Source organism: Danio rerio, chromosome 8 (assembly GCF_049306965.1).
Source record: "Danio rerio strain Tuebingen ecotype United States chromosome 8, GRCz12tu, whole genome shotgun sequence".
Lineage (NCBI taxonomy): Eukaryota > Metazoa > Chordata > Actinopteri > Cypriniformes > Danionidae > Danio > Danio rerio.
The window spans coordinates 50,190,790-50,208,694 of record NC_133183.1 but is presented as its reverse complement, the minus strand read 5'-3'; the positions used below and the strand labels follow the sequence as shown (position 1 = coordinate 50,208,694).

The 17,905-nt window shown below is 34.8% G+C and overlaps 1 long non-coding RNA gene across 2 annotated transcripts in view; it reads right to left on the bottom strand.

Moving 5' to 3' along the window:
• The window catches only part of LOC141375907 (uncharacterized), a 69,506-nt gene that overhangs the window by 43,380 nt on the left and 8,221 nt on the right, over positions 1-17,905 (bottom strand). For both annotated transcript variants that reach the window (XR_012384717.1, XR_012384718.1), the window contains exon 2: positions 15,122-15,198. This is a non-coding gene — a long non-coding RNA (uncharacterized lncRNA). The remainder of the gene's footprint in view (positions 1-15,121; positions 15,199-17,905) is intronic.

The following is a 17,905-nucleotide window of genomic DNA, read 5'->3' as shown; positions in this document are numbered from 1 at the left end:
TACTGTACTAAACCCTTTCATTCAATCACCATTGTGATCGGTCTAGGCTGGTCCCTGAAGTGTACAGTTACACCGGTGTGATTAGTACATTTAGACAACCCAAGCTCATTCTGGAAACATAGCCCCACGGACGTTTCTGAAGACCGCGATTACGTGGCCAGAGGTACGTATGGCCATGTTTTGTTTTTTGTTTTTTTATCGAGCGAACGCTGTAGGGCGGTTTGACGCCATTCCGCTCCTCCTCTTCGCACTCGCCGGCTGAAGGCTCGCCTCCATGTGGAGGGCTTTTCCCGCCTCAACCAGTTTGTCTGCTTAGCTTGCAGTGTTACGTCGGCGGAGCGGAGGCCCGGAGGGAGGATTAGCCGGCCATGGACGAGGGCTTTTGCTTTTTTTTTTTTGGACGGCTTGTACAAATCTTCGCTTGGGTTTAGGGAAGGAGGAGGACGACGAGGTCGATCGTTCAGCCAGTCAGTCGGACGGACGACCGCTACAGAGAGAGGCGTCTGAGACGTGAAAAAGCGTGCACAGCGGCCTCTCGCGGATTCGCAAAAACAAAAACTGCTCGAATACGTACCTCCCGGGACATATTTCACGGTCTCCAGAAACGTCCGCGGGGCTACGTTTCCACAATGAGCCCGGGTTGCATTTAGAATGCAAGTCATCCACTGTTAAATTGAATCTTATTTTCCCCAATGTATGTTAATGAGGCATGGAAAGAGATTTGTGGTGCTTGTGATAAATCAAAATGTATCAGTGGTTACAAAATAATACTTTTTAGGTTTCCAATAGACATAAAGTGATTTTTTTTTATAAAATGTTGAATCATTGGTGTCTGTGATGCAGCAAGTTTAGAGATTGTTGTGTACACCGTGATTTTGATGTTGTGTGGATCTTTGGCTGTGAAATGTCAATATTTGACGTGAATATGACATTAGTTTAAGATGTTACCTCAAAGTTGGATTTTGGTCACTTTCTAACAAAACCAAAAATCAACCAAATATTAACATCATTTGATGTCATTATTGGACATCAAAATAATGTACTTAGACGCTGGCTAGACATTGAATTTTGGTCACCTGACATCTTAACCTAAATCTGAGCTAATTTGAATGTCTTATGATGTTGTGTGCCTGCTGGACAATACTTAAATGCACTACAGAACGTTAAGTTTATGTTTACATACACACATGCACAAATTACAAGTAAATGCATCAGCTTTTTGCAGCATTTTAGACAATTGAATGGTATTTTTACTTGCGAATGACTATTCAGTACTCTTTCAACCACTGGATATGATTAAAAATAGTCGTCAACGAATTCTCAATTAAAATGTGTAGCGGCTCGGACCCGAAAACATTATTCCATACTTCATGACTTAGCAAGCAGATTCACGTAAGATACACACAGCTTAGCTTACTAAAACGTTTACTATATTTTTCAACTAGTTAAACATCTATTGTTATGTACTTTGGGAGAACATTGTGAATTAAAATGTTGTAAATCCAGCAGCTCTGATCTCTGTTGCAGCATAGAATACGGCAGTGCCCATTACCAGTCATGGATCAAATATTGATCTATGTGTGTGTGTGTGTGTGTGTGTGTATACATACACACACACATTATATACATTATATATAGTAAAGTAAAAATGATTAGCCCTTCTGTGATTTTTTTATTTTATTTTATTTATTTTTTTATTTAAATATTTAACAAATTAGCGCATTTTCACAGTATTTCCTATAATACTTTTTTCTTCTTCTGGGGAAAGTCTTATTTATTTTAGTTTGGTTGGAATAAAAGCAGTTTTTAACATTATAAAAACTATTTTAAGGTCAATATTATTATATTGACAAACCACTGTTTTCCAATAACTTAGTTAATTATTCTAACTTTACCTATACATAATCTAGTTGAGTTTTTAAATTGCACTTTAAACTGAATCCTAGTATATCTTGCAAAATAAGTCAAACTAAATTATTATTAAATGTACAGTCACCATGTCAAGTTAGTTATTAGAAATTTGTTATTAAAACTATTATGTTTAAAATGTGTTGGGAAGAATCCATCTCTCTCTTTTAAAAACTCTTTGGAAATAGTTTTAAAATAACTAAAATTACATAGGTGTACTAATAATTGTAACTTTAGCTGTATATTTTTTGAAACATTTTTGAGAGTTAGTAATATTTGATTTACTTTTATTGTTGGCCTCTTATGCCTTATGCCATTAGAAAGGATAGCACAGGTCAGAGTCAGAGAGGAGGAAGAGGATCAGCAAAGGACCTTGAGCTGGGACTGAAACTCGGGTCATTGGAGACGCAGCTGAATCATATGTCAGAAGGCCACACACAAGGCTACCACTCTGACAGTAATTAATAGTTCTATTCAGCAAGGATGTGATAAATTAATCAAAAGCGACAGTATAGACTTTTACATAGTTTTTTTCTTTATCTATTTCAAATAAATGTGTTTCATTTACTTCTTATTCATCAAGGAATCATGAAAAAACGAATGACAATTTCCATAAATGTCTAAAAATTTCTCTTTACCAGCAAATCTACATATTAGAACAATGGCAGTTTAGGTCACAATTAGTGCTATTAACTACTGGCTTATTATAGGTCTATTACTAAGATATTAACTGTTTATTAGTAGTTATAAAGTACGATCTTATTCTCCAATCTGCTTATCCCTAATCCTACCCAAAACCTACACCCAAATTCTATTTCACTAACTATTATTAAACAGCGAATTAGTAGTTTATTAAGCTAGTATAGTGTTAGTTAATGGTTTGTTAATTGTGAACCGTGTATTGTGACCTAAACTAAAGTGTTACCGAACAATATTACCATTTTATGTTTCCATTAGCTTTGCTTCCAGCCACATTTTACAAAGGCATTTTAGAATATCACAGTTAAATAATACATATATGTGGTAACTTTATAATAACAGCACACTATGAATCATTTAATAAGTATTAGCAAATAGGTAATTCATCATTTGTAAAGCAATAACTCTTCATTAATGGACAAAACTGTTGTTTAAAAATACAGCTACAAATGTTGTATTCTTGACTTACAAGCACATATATGATGAGCTTAATAATTATATTTTCATACTTTAATAATTAATTTTTCACTACTAAATTAACTATTGCATTATTTTACAAAGCAGTTATTAAAGAATAGTTTGTGCTTTTAAAATATGATTTACTTATTCTGAATGATCTTAAATAAAACGAACTACTCTTAAATAACTGCTTTGTAAGTATTGCAATATTTATTTTACTAATAAAAATTTAGTTTTTTAATTTAATTAAAATAAGTCATTATTAAAGTATGAAAATAAAATTACTGTTAATTATGCATGTGCTTGTAAGTCTTGCAGGAATGCAGCATTTCTACTCTCTCAGAAATAAAGGTACAGGAGCTGTCACTGGTGCAGTACCTTTTCAAAAGGTACATATTTGTACCTGAAGGGTTCATAATGGCACCTTAAAGGTACTTTTTAGGTACGTTTGGGCACTGTTATGCACCATTGAGGTACCAATGTGGACTCTTTGGGGACAAATATGTATTGTTTGAAAAGGTACTGCGCAAGTGACAGCTCCTGTACCTTTATTTCTGAGAGTGTAGCTGTAGTTATAATGTATGTAATGTAGAGTTAATGCTTTACAAATGATGGTGATGGTGTGCAGTAATTAAAGTGTTGCCATTTTCACCAATATACATATTCTAAAATTTATTCATTGCCACCCTGGAGTGACATAATGGGCTCTATCATACACCCGGGGCAGTGTGGCGCAAGGCGCGGCGCAATAGTCTTTTGGTAGTTTCAGCTAGGCGCAAGAGTCGTTTTGAGGCGTTGCGCTACGCTGTTTAAATAGCAAATGCATTAGCGCTCTTTTGTGCGCCCATAGGCGTTCTGGTCTAAAAAGGAAGGCGTTCTGAGGCGGACCACTGGCGCGTTGCTATTTTGAGAAACTATAATCAATTTTTCATTAGACCAAAATTAATCCGGTCTAAACTGAGTTGCACCTCGCTTACGCACTGCTTAATACGCACAAGAGAGCAATAGGCAAATATCTTTACATATGAAAAAATTTTAATATTAAGGATACATATAGGATATAATAAGAATATATATAGGATATAAATATAAAGGATTAAAAATATTACAAAACATATTATTTTCTAGCCTACATGAATATGAAAAATCACTGCTTTTATGTCTTCTTCATCTCGGGAGGCTTTTTCAGTTCATTCATAACAATTTGCTTTTGTATAATGTTATTATTATTAGCATTATTATTTATTATATCCATATTTATATTTGTTTTATTAAAAACAAGCTTAGATTTGCCCACCTGTCAGGTTTTAGACCATATGGGGCACAGCATATGTTTTAGGATATAACTCAGGTTTTTGAGCACATTTTGTTATTATTGTTCATTTATTCGTTTGCTGGAAATTATAACTGAATTTAGAAATAGTTTTGAAACGAATATTTGCGCTTAACAAACAAAATTATTTATTTATAGACTAATTGATGTCTTTGCGTAAAGGTTTCCCTATCCAAGAGCGAAAGTGAAAGTAGTTCCATTATCTCTCATTCTCACGCAGTAGATGCTCTGTTTAACAGTTTTCTGTTAAAAAACTGTTAACTGTTTGCTAGTGAAATGCTCATTTTTTCCACTTAGACTTACTTTGCGTCCTGTAAATAGCGAATGCGCTCTTGGCACGACGCAGCTGACACTTAAAGGTAATGGGAGATGAGACAATAATTGGTTTATTCTCAAAACACACCTATAACTCATTAAGAAAATAATCGGAAGCCTTTTTAGACCATGCGCCATGGCGCAAAGCAGGTTTTCCCGTCCTTAAAATAGCAAAAATACGTTTTGACATGCCCTGAAAGTGTTTGCGCCCTGTGTTTTGCGCTCTGCGCTTGGACCATCAAAATAGAGCCCAAAATCTTTAAATGTAACTTTTGTAAGTTTATCCTGTAAAAATCTGCAATGTGTGTTTGTAATGAGGCAACAAACACATGTAGACTGCTTAGTATGTAACCCAGGCTTAATATAGATGCATATCCCTATATACATTTCTAGATATCATGAAATACTTCCTAGGAGGTACTTTATTTTGCAGTTTTTGGTATTCACGACTTCTTCCAGAGTGTACGCTTTTTTTAGATCTCAAATTACTCAGGCGAGTGGCATTCGCTCCTGCTGTTCTCACGTAAATCCACCAGAGGCTGCTGTCAACTGACTAATCGACTGACCTATAACCCCAAACACCCACTTCCCAAAACCCAACCGATAGTGTTTTCAAAAGCACCGATTGGCCCAATCATTCCCTTCCCTAAACCCAACCAAAAGTGTTTTCAAAAGCAATCCAAAAAAAGAAAGCTCACGCCCGATTTTTACCTTGTTTTCAGATCTTGCCACCTTCTCACCCTGTTATTTACTTGTTTATGTTATTTTTTGGCTTTTTTTTTTTTTGTTTGTTTTACCTGCTCTCTGGAACCGTTTGCTGGACTCACATTTCACCGTCAAGGTCAGTTCCTCTCTGCATCTCAAGTCTATCAATGTACATGGCAAGCTACTGAGCAAACTGGTAACAGTGGAAAAGCCATCCACACGGAGGTAAGCGGTGAGCTTGTAGCGTGGAAAGAAACAGAAGCCATCGACGGCATCATACCACCCCGTAGCATTCGTTTTGAAGACCAAATGCAGCTATACATAGCTCTGTGTACACTAGTTCACACTCTCCAGAAATGTATGTAGGGGTACGTTTTCAAAATGAGCTTGTGTTGGTTTATGTATATTTATGCATCATGCCATCATCATGTCATTTTTTTTTTTTACAATATACCCAACCAAACTCATTCCACTCATTATACTTCATTCACTTACCATTTTTCCCTCCTTCTGTATTATAAGCTTCCTTCCTTGACATTTCATTATCTAATACAATCTCTTTTCCTCCTTTTCTTAAATCCCTGGATGTCCATTTAACACCTGTCCTTCCCGCTGCTCTAATTCTCCAGTATTTATTATGTTTCTGTGCTGCAGGCGGTATACCTGCGGTGGTCTCTCTCCCTCTCTCACTCTCAAACACACATAGACAGGTAGTGCCATGCCTTTTCATTTCCACAAGCAGGTGATTAGATTTACTGTAGCCCTCAGGGACTTGTCCACTGTATTGCTGACTGTAATTCAATCAAACTCAGTCGGAGCCACCTCGATTGTGAAAGTGCATTGCTCCGCAGCGCAGCCTGAGGGTGAAATCAGCAGCATTTCACCAGAACAAGCAGAAGTGTTTTGCGCTTGATGGGATTCAAATAAGGCTTTTAGATGAAAACACTCAAAGAAACGGACGCTTTTGTGATACATAAAGGAGCAATGGTTAACACAGGTATGCATTTGTGTGATTGAAGTACATGACAGGAAACAAGCACGACAAAAGTGAAGACAGAAATTGCCATGGGGCAAAAACGCCAGCAAACTGAAATAAATGAATCAGATGTTCATTCATGCATTCATTTTCTTTTCGGATTAGTCCTTTCATTAATCAGGGGTCACCACAGCGGAACGAACCGCCAACTTATCCAGCATATGTTTTACGCAACCCATCACTGGGAAACACCCATGCACACTCATTCACACACATACACTACGGCGATCTAGCTTATTCAATTCACCTACAGCACATATCTTTGTACCGTGGGGGAAACCGGATCACCTGGAGGAAACAGAAATGCCAACTGGCCCAGCCAAGACTCGAACTAACAACCTTCTTGCTATGAGGTGAGAGCTACCAACTGCATAATATGACATAATATGCCATTTGTGAGAAGTTAACGAGTTTACATGTTGCAAATCCAGCAGCTCAAATCTCTCCACCACAGTGCAGACTAACATGGCAGCACCCTTCAGCTGTTATAGATCAGATCATAAGATTGTTGTTAAGATATTTAAACAACAAGATACTTACTCAAGGACATATTTGAGAATCGAAATATATCGAAATGAATTTCACAATATAGTCAATTTGAGCCAATAATATAAGTCAAGAGAATCAAGTTGAAGCTTTGCATAGATGAATACAACAAGACATACTGTATCAAAGAGGTAATGTTGTTGTTGTACTGAATTTCCAAAGGTGGGATTTGAGCAGGGCTCCCCGCGAGGGCAGAAAAATACAGATTTTGAAGTATCTATTTAGGCTAGGTCCAAATAGTGCACCTTGTTGGAATGAGCTAGTTAAGTGATTCAAGCCCATCACCTTTTGTTTGACAGAGACAACATAACTAAAGAGCGCAATAGACAGCAGCGTGAGTGGCGTAGCTCGTAAAGTGCATGGCAACATGTTTTGACGCGATCGATTATGAACATGGTTTCGAATCCAGGATCTAATTTCTTTTTTCCCCACTACATATTAGATTTTGCCAACTGGTCATCTCGAAGAAGACAATTAGGAATCATTATTAACCGTGTGTATTATGGAGGACTCAGATTTATAAAACTGGATTGGAGAGGTGTTATATCCAAATAATATGCATAAGTTTGTCAAAGTTATACATTAAAAATACCCTTAAATATACATTTTTTGTACTGCTTCACTGAACAAGTAAAAAAAATCCATTATTTTCACTAGTTATATTAGTATTGTTTTTTTTATCAAAGTGTGTTTTAAATGCTTTACAAATAAGTAAAATCTTTGTAGACTAGAAATATACTGTATATCATTTGTTTAAATTATATTATGGATTAATTTTATTTTAAAAAATATTATATCAATCTTATTTTTAATTCATAAGGGTGCGGCTAGGTAGGTGGCCTTCAAGACATTGTGCCCAGGGGCCTCTGAATTCTTAATTTGGGCCTGGATTTGAGGCTCTAAACAACATTATTAAACCCTGGAAACGTTGGGTACCGAAACAAAACCAAATGCAAATCATTAGATTACTGATGTCCATGTAAATGTAGTCACAAGCCCCAAACCTAGAAAAAAAAAGGAGTTCACTGATTTTGCTGACAGCCTTTCCACAGGTCAGTAGTAAGCTAATGTGATGTTAATTGCATAATGCAAATCTTGCATAACAAATGATCAAAAAAAATATATTAATGCAATACAATATATAAAATATGAATTGATGTATACTTTCCATTGTAATGTTTAGTTAAAATTATTAAAATATTTTTTTTTTTACCGTTTTACAGGTACCTTTTTAAAAGTATTAATCTAGCACAGTTATTGAAATAACTCAGAACGAAATCCAACCCTAAAGGAAACCAATGCTTGTAGTCTAAATGAGCCATTTGTTATTGTTCTTAAAAGGCATTAAAAAAAAAAAAAAAATATATATATATATATATATATATATATATATATATATATTTTTTTTTTTTTTTTTTTTTTTTTTTTTTGGAGTGAATTTCGAGGAATTTTAACTGAGTATATGTGTTTATGCCCAAACACACACTGACTACAGTTTAAAAAGTGAAAATGTATAACAGGACAGGTCTCTGTCAATGTTTTGAATATTGACTCCATGGAGGGTCAGACAATTCTCAGATTACATCCAAAATTATCTAAAACTTGTCATTTTGTATTCAGCAAAATAACTGATTTAAGTGCAATTAGACTATGAAAACAAAATTGGAATGGAATCAAGTTGAATAATAATACACTTTTTTTTTTTTTTTTTAGCATAACTTTTGCCATTTTGTGTTTCTGAAAACCGATTAAGCTTAAGACCTAATGCTGCACTGAAAGAATAAATAAAGCTAACTGGACTAATAAAAGCTAATCTTGCATTCCATACTCATCTTAGAAAACACAAGACCCCGAGGAGACATCTGTTGTATTTTATAAAGAAACTTTCAAACTACAGCTGTCAAATTGTGGCGAAAATAAAATGAAATTAAAATGATTTAATATAATTCTATTCAATGTAATATTTTAAAACAAACATGTGAGCAAGGTGAAAACTAAATAATATAGCTTTTAATTATTTATGGAATAGTAATTTGTTCAGAGTACAGAGCACTGAAACTGAGAAGGGGACAAAAAACACAGATAAACAGTACAATTTGTACAGAAAATGCCAACAGCAACTAAGCTCGCTTTAGCTCATCGAGTTCCCCCTCTGCATAATGTCCCTGGTGGGAGTCTCTTTCACAGATAAACATTCACTCTTCCCTCTCTTACCACAAGCTCATTTCATTCAGCCAGATAAGTTTGCTTCTATTAAATGCAAACCACAATGGCATGCTTGCGGGAAAGGACATGGGTTTGCCAATAATGAATAAAACCTTTGTAAAGTGCTCAGGGGGCCTGTAATAGTGCGAGAGAGTTACAATTACAGTTAGAGTTATGCGGAATAACACATTATGCAGAACAGGGCACAATCAAAACAGCATAAAAATGTAATATGCATATGAGATACTTACATTATATGCAATACCAGCCCATAAACGGTTATGGACATGGGGTGATTGTCAGTTTACGAAAATATGATTGCTTTTCATAACGTACCGGTCATGAAATGAATACTGACTCTATTTGTGCTCTGAATGCACTGGTGCATATATTCTTTGTGACATATATATCAGAATCTAATTAATTTCTCTATTTGTCAGGTGTTGTTGTGATTTAAGCCAAGTGACTGATGGATATTATAAAGATGTATCCTATTTTAGCAATTCCAGCCCTGTTTTGGCAGATTTAGGCTACATTTAAAGTCTTGCTCCATTCTTATACATACACACACAAAGTGCATGACAAAAGTTTTGACACACCTTCTTATTCAAAGAGTTTTCTTTATTTTTATGACTATGAAAGTTGTAGATTTACATTAACATTTAGTCATTTAGCAGACGCTTTTATCCAAAGAGACTTACAAATGAGGACAAGGAAGCAATTTACACAACTATAGGAGCAACAATGAATAAGCGCTATAGGCAAGTTTCAGGTCTGTAAAGTCTAAGAAGGAAAGTATTAGTAGTATTAGTATTTTTTTTATTTATTTTTTTGGGTACAGTTAGTGTGATATTCAGAGAGGCAATTGCAGATTAGGAAGTGAAGTGGAGACTAAATAGTTGACTTTTTAGTCGTTTTTTGAAAATAGCGAGTGACTCTGCTGTTCTGATGCACACTGAACGCATCAACTCTATTAATTAACACATGTGGAATTATTTATATAACAAAAACATGTGAAACAACTGAAAATATGTCATATTCTAGGTTCTTCAAAGTAGCCACCTTTTGCTTTGATTACTGCTTTGCACACTTTTGGCATTCCCTTGATGAGCTTCAAGAGGTAGTAACCTGAAATGGTCTTCCAACAGTCCTGAAGGAGTTCCCAGTGATGCTTAGCACTTGTTGGCCCTTTTGTCTTCACTCTGTGGTCCAGCCCACCCCAAACCATCTCGATTGGGTTCAGGTCCGGTGACTGTGGAGGCCAGGTCATCTGACGCAGCAGCCCATCACTCTCCTTGGTCAAATAGCCCTTACACAGTCTGGAGGTGTGTTTGGGGTCATTGTCCTGTTGAAAAATAAATGATGGTCCAACTAAACGCAAACCGGATGGAATAGCATGCCACTGCAAGATGCTGTGGTAGCCATGCTTGTTCAGAATGCCTTCAATTTTTAATAAATCCCCAACAGTGTTACCAGCAAAGCACCCCCACACCATCACACCTCCTCCTCCATGCTTCACGGTGAGAACCAGGTATGTAGAGTCCATCCATTCACCTTTTCTGCATTGCACAAAGGGCCTACTCACACTATGCTATCCGTACCGTGCCCAGGCCTGTTTCCCGGATCGTTTGAGAAGTGTGAGTTCTCTGAATCGGGCTCTGAGCGCGGTTCACTTGGGCTTTGGCGCGGTACCCTTGTGTGTGAGCGCAAAGCCTGAAACTGAAAGTGAGACGTGACTTTTAAGGGGCTGTTTCATATGGATTTTTTAATCATTCTTACTGTTCAGTGAACGTAAACTGTCGGAGTTTATTAAATACTCAAACCCCTCACTGCACGACAGCTGCGCACCTTCAGCAAACCTCCTATTTCCTGCAGCACGAGGGCTTTATGATTGTTTATGAGCGTCAAAAGTGGCTGATCTGTTCGGCGAAATATCTGACTGCATGTCACCGCAACCCTAAGGACTAGAGTGATAAAACTAGAGAAATCTCCACTGTTCTGAGAGAGAGCACTTACTGAACGGCGCAGCATCAATGACAGATGCGTGCTCAGGCCCGATTCGGGGAAGACGGGGGGGGTGGGGGGTTTGGACAAGCGTGCTTTGGCCCGATTCGAGGGAACTGTACATAGTGTGAGTATGAAAAAGACACAGTTGTTGGAACCAAAGATCTCAAATTTGGACTCATCAGACCAAATCACAGATTTTCACTGGTCTAATGTCCATTCCTTGTGTTCTTTAGCCCAAACAAGTCTCTTCTGCTTGTTGCTTGTCTTTAGCATGGTATTCTACCATGAGGGCCTGATTCATACAGTCTCCTCTTACAGTTGTTCTAGAGATGTGTCTGCTGCTAGAACTCAGTGTGGCATTGACCAAGGGTTCGTTCTTCGTCCGTGGATTACTCAATTAGCTGGATTTGGATGTTGATGATTTGACACGATCCAGGATCGTTTTGCTCTTCAAAACTCATCTGACCTGTTGTCATAGTAACAGTACAGGTAGCTCAAGCCTGCGTAGGAGCAGGTTCATTTCATATAAGTGAAGTTTTTCAAACTAATTTCGAGAGGAGCACGTGATATAATTGACTGCAGCTGGCTGCCTATCTACACTCATTAGTTAGCCAATCAGATCTATTCTAACTCACTATAAGTATCCTAGCTAGATATTACTCCCTTATCTTCTTTTTCCGAAGAAACCCCCCATCCATCCCCTTTCTCCTCCTTTCCTCCTTTACAAAAGGGGAGCTCTCGAGAACCACCTGATCTCGTACTCCCCTCACATGGTCTATGGACCATGTGAGGGGAGTCACCCTGGGCTCAACTATCTCCGAGCTCAGGGTTCTCTCCCGGGACAGCATGCCAAACCTGCTTACAGTTGTCCAGCAAAATCTAAGTGTGAACTCTTGAAACAGAATTAAATCAGGTCAGTTCAAGCAAAGATAATACTTAAAGTATGTACCAAATGCTGATATTTTTTACAGTAGTCATACACTTGGGAAAATGACATATGGCATATGAATGACATATTTTCTGTTGTTTCACACTTTTTTTGCTATGTATATAATTCCCCTTATGTTAATTCATAGTTTTGATACCTTCAATGTGAATCTACATATTTCATAGTCATGGAAATAAAGAAAACTCTTTGAATGAGAAGGTGTGTCCAAAGTTTCGGTCTGTACTATATATATATATATATATATATATATATATATATATATATATATATATATATATATATATATATATATAGATAGATAGATAGATAGATAGATAGATAGATAGATAGATAGATAGATAGATAGATAGATAGATAGATAGATATTTTAACTGATAATCTGCAAGATATTAGCAATCTACAACATATGCTCAACTGGCCAGGTGACTGTGAACAAGTGTTTTGCTCGAGCTCATGGTTTTTAAAAGTGTACTTCACCGCTCATGTTGGTGGATAACAGTAAACAGCGTCAGTAAGAGTGTTCTCTGATAGTGCTTCACAATTGTTTGTCAAAATCTCAAACAGCAGCTAAAGCGGAGCTGTCACAACACCTCCTTCAGTGGGGTCTCCAGCTCAGCAGAGCAGCTCGCCATTTCCACCGTTACATCACCAGACACTTTTTTATTTGTCTCTGTAAGCGCTTTCTTTTCAGCAAGAAAACCTTCAGTTTCTCTTGCTGACATTCAGGGCCAAGCTGCTGATTGTGTGTCTGCGGCTCGTCTAATCTTCAGACTGTGTGCTTTTATTATTATTGTTATTATTGATGGTAGCAATGGGTTCAGTCTGGATGACGTGGGGGAATAAAATTCAATTATAGACTAGCAAATCAGCTTAATAAAATTATTTATGCAAATCATGTGACTTTTAATACTGAAAATGTTCAATTTGACTTGTAATAATATTCATTTATTGTCTTTGATCAATTTTGAGACTTCAAAGCATTCAAAAAACTTAATGTTTCCAGATTTTTGAGCACTACTGTAAACCTACTGTACTCTGAAAAATTGTCACCTTGGAATTTTAAGGTTCTTTCTGCATTCTGAATGATTTAGAAATATTGTTTGCATTCCATGGCAAACAGTATGTGTGTAACATTTATTTGTTTGTTTGTTTTTTTGTTTTTTATAAAAAGTCTTAAAATGTAAACAACTTATAAAAAACATCCCATAATGTAAATAATTTGTCATTTAATAAGAATAAGTCAATAACTCAAATTTAACACATATGTCAGATAGAACCTTATAATTGTAAGGTTATGAAATAATAGCAGAGTTAGACCTAAAAATATATTTTTGTGTTTTTAGACATCACCCCAAACTGAAAATGTACTCACAGTTTACCAAACACTCATATGATTTCAAATCTGTATGGCTTATTTACTATTGTTACCAGTAGCCATTTCAGGCATCCATATGGAAGAAAAAAATATGGAAGTCAATGGGTATGAGTTTCCAACATTCTTTAAAATAGAGGTCTCAAACTGCCGGCCCGCCAGCCATTTGCAGCCCTCCGACTCCTCCTCCCTCTGACCCACAACTAATATCGAAAATATAGCAAAATTTGGGCCCCCCAAAACATCCTTTTGAATCACTATCAATGTTGTGCAGTCGCCACTTGTGGTTTTGACCTTATTATATATATATATATATAAATATATATATATATATATATATATATATATATATATATATATATATATATATATATATATATATATATATATATAATGACATTTTTCTCTTTTTGTTGTAGTTTTACAAAAAAAAAAAAACATGTTGACAAGAACAATTGCCAGTAAAGTCACTAAGTTACCTAATCTACTTTCTGCTGTTCTTGTTCTTTCTGTTAAATTTTTGGTTAAGCAACAATTGATTGGGACAGAATAATAATAATAATTAATATTATTCAGAGGGCACTCTGTGGTGCGGCAGAAATATGAACATTGTCCTGAGTCATGGCTGGTTGCCGAGGACAACCGCCGACTTGTGGCACCGGTGTGTGTACCCTGACAGAAACCTATGTTTAGAATTCTAAAATGCATGGCGCTGTGTGGCGCTACAGTACGCTTCTGGTTTTTGACCCCTTTAAGACTGGACTGATGAAGTTGACAATTCATCTTGGAATCATACACTTTACAATACATTCACAAATGGTAGGAAACAGTTACAGTACTCTACATTGAAACAACATTCCACAACATGTCTGTTTTTGTTCATGATTTATTTATTGATTGATTAATTTTCTCTCAAAAACATTAACAAACCCTTAATTATTCCACAATTATTATTTTTTTCATTACTGTAGAGCAAATTTTGATAAATAGCTGGACAGGGATGGGCAGTATTTATGATACATGTATTTCAAATACAAAATAGTATTTTGTAATTTGTATTTGATAGGTTTTATGAAAATGGTTTAATATTTTGTATCAAAATACTTTAGTGTATGCTTGTATGTTTAAAATACAGTAAATGATGATGCTTTGTTAGTTATAGGCTTGAGATCACAACAGAAAATTGATAAGGAATGTGGTCAATGCTTGGAGTAAAGGTGGAAATTATGCAACACACATAAAGAAAATAGCAGACAAATGGCAACAAAACTCAATAGTCATTAAAATAGTATACTGCATAATGCTAAGACCACATTTGCTTAAGAAATGAGATGGAATAAAATATCAGTCCTTACAACACAATCTCACGGCAATTCGTAACTTTTTCATTTAGTGGCTAATTCGTATTAATTCGTACGATCTAATTCGTACAATTTAGTACGATTTGCTTATCCCCCAATGACGGTTGGGGTTAGGGGTGGGGTCAGGTGCCACGCCTCCTTTTAAAAATCGTACCATTTCGTACGATTGAACTCATACGAATTCGTACCAATTAGCCACTAAACTGGCAAAACGTAAAATACTTACGTTTTCTCGTGACATCAGGCTGGTCCTTAAGAACAGGATGTGGAGCCTTCAGCACATAATCATTCTCATTCTCAGTGCTGCAGGGGGAAATATAGAAGTTAAATATAAAACAGGTAAAGATGCTCTACTGGTGTTCACTAAAAGGGTAAACTGAGACTCTTCCAGTTAAAGAAGAACTGAAAAACGCTTGTGAGAATGAGTAAACTGCACAAACAATAGTAGTTTTAGATGGACTGATGTAGAAGTAAATAAGACAAACAACATAAAAATAAATCCTACAGTGGTGATTCCTTCAATACTTTATTGACTGTTTCAGATGCCAGCTGATCTGCAAGTACTGTATAGTTATTCCATTACATGGAAGCAGCAGGATATATATATATATATATATATATATATATATATATATATATATATATATATATATATATATATATATATATATATATATATATATGAAGAGTTTCTTTCCGAAAACAGAAACAGCAACTCATTTTTTTGAGATATAATGTTTTATGTTGTGCATTGATGAATACAATTGCAATTCATGGAAATGACTAAAACTGGAGATTTTAGTAGTTTTTAAGTATTGAACATTTCAATTGTAAAAAAATGTAGAAAATATATGAGAACAAAAAAAATAACCTCCATATATCACCCTTTTAAAATATAAGACTGTTGAGAGATGGTGGGAATTTGACTGAATGGAAACACAATGAAGAGATCTAGTGCTATATTCCAACTCTTTATCTGCATTATATGGATTTTACTACGATTAAACATCTTCAAGACAGAACTTTCTGTATTAAATGCGTACAAAGTTTATACTAAAAGGAAAGAGAAACAAAGTTTATGAATACCTCCTCGAGTACAGGTGTAGAGGTGAATAAGTTGGCAGAGAAGCTGACTTAAACTTGCTCAGAGAAACGCTGTTGCTGTCAATCATTGTTTACTTCACTAAGTCTAACGGTGAGAGGATTGTTAGAATATGCCAATAGATGAAAGGTTTGCGAAAAAATGTCATGCTCCCTTGTAAAAGTATTTTGTTGTGATTTGAAAATACAAAATACAGTATTTAATTTGGATACATTTGTTGTTGTATTTTGTAGTTTATTTTGATACACGTAAAATTGAGGTATTTGGTATTTTATTTTAAAATACATTTCAATGTATCCCTGTAGCTGGATTAGGCTTAAAGAAAGAAATTATTCATTTCTAAGCATAATATATTGCATTTAATGTGTAAAATATCATATGGCAGTTCTGTTTCTAACAAAACATGCACTTGTACCAAGTTTGGGATTTTTTAGATCAACATGGTTGCAAATAAGAATTCAGAATGTGTACATTTATGTGCAAAGCGTATAATCTATATGGCATGCGTGTCTTTTAATTGCCTCTGTTGTGGCAAATCTGTTAACATTTGCATTGCTGTAAAAGGCTTATTTTTGTGGGAAGAAAAGGGCTTTCGATGGCGTCATCTAATTACAAGCTGCATCTGAAGTTCAATCTCCAGTCTTTATCCTGCAGTAAAGCTGCTTTAAACACAACCCAAGTAAACGGCAGGTTACTTTTTAATGGCCTCTCCGTTAAAATAAATAAATAAATAAATAAATAACCATATTGTTGACTTTGCCGAAGCACACTAATATGTTTCTTATTCAGATTTATTTAATTTCTTTCTTAAAGCTTATGTGGGGAAGATCAACAGTGCCACTTAGTGGACATTTTGAATATTTCAGAGGGCCAGAGGTTAATCTATATTTCATGAAAGTCTGTGAAATATACCTGAAACTAGTTTTACCCATCAATCTTTTTTTTCTCTCTCTTTTTTTTTTATATGCTGTTTTTGTACAAACTGACTGTGAGACAATTACCTTTTCAGAACAGGATGACAACAACTCAGAACACCTATCAATTTTCTTGACACCTTAGTAAGACTCTACACTGCTTTGTTGAGAAAGATCAATTTACGGTGAATTTACGAAAATGAAAGTGTAGGATGAAAAATGTGGACAGGAAATAGAAGATCAAGAATCTGACAAACAAGTCCAAACAAAAGAGAAAATCTGGGACAATTAATTTTAGGAAAAGTAAACATTAATGATAATAAATATAAATTATTAATTATTATTATTATTAATAATAATATTAATAATAATAATAATAATAATAATAATAATAATAATAATAATAATAATAATAAAAGAGGCAAGTGTAGTTTTATCCTAGCATTAGTAGCAAATAAATGTAAAGTACCAATAAATGAGTACAGTATATACTACAAAAAAATAAAACACTAACAAGTCAAAATTATAATATTAAATTATTAATGCTAGTAGACAAAGTAGTATTAATTACTAGTTTTTAAAAATAGTACTGTATAATATAAAAATACTAATAAATGAATACTTATTAATAATACCAACCTTTAGACCGTACATTTTTTATTAGATGTAGCCATAGTAGTAGTATTAATCAGTTAATATTATTATTATTATTATTATTATTATCATCATCATTATTATTATTATTATTAATAATAATAATAATAATAATAATAATAACAACAGTAAATAGTGATGATGATGATGATAAAAATAATAAAAATAATAATAACAACAATAACACTGCTACTGCCATTTTCTATTGCTGCTCATAATAATAAATAAATAAATAAATAAATAAATAAATAAATAAAATACACTGTGTAAAAACCTGTGAAAGAAACAAAAAGTTTTAACAATTTTGAATCCAGAGTTCACTTTTTTCATGAAATTTGCT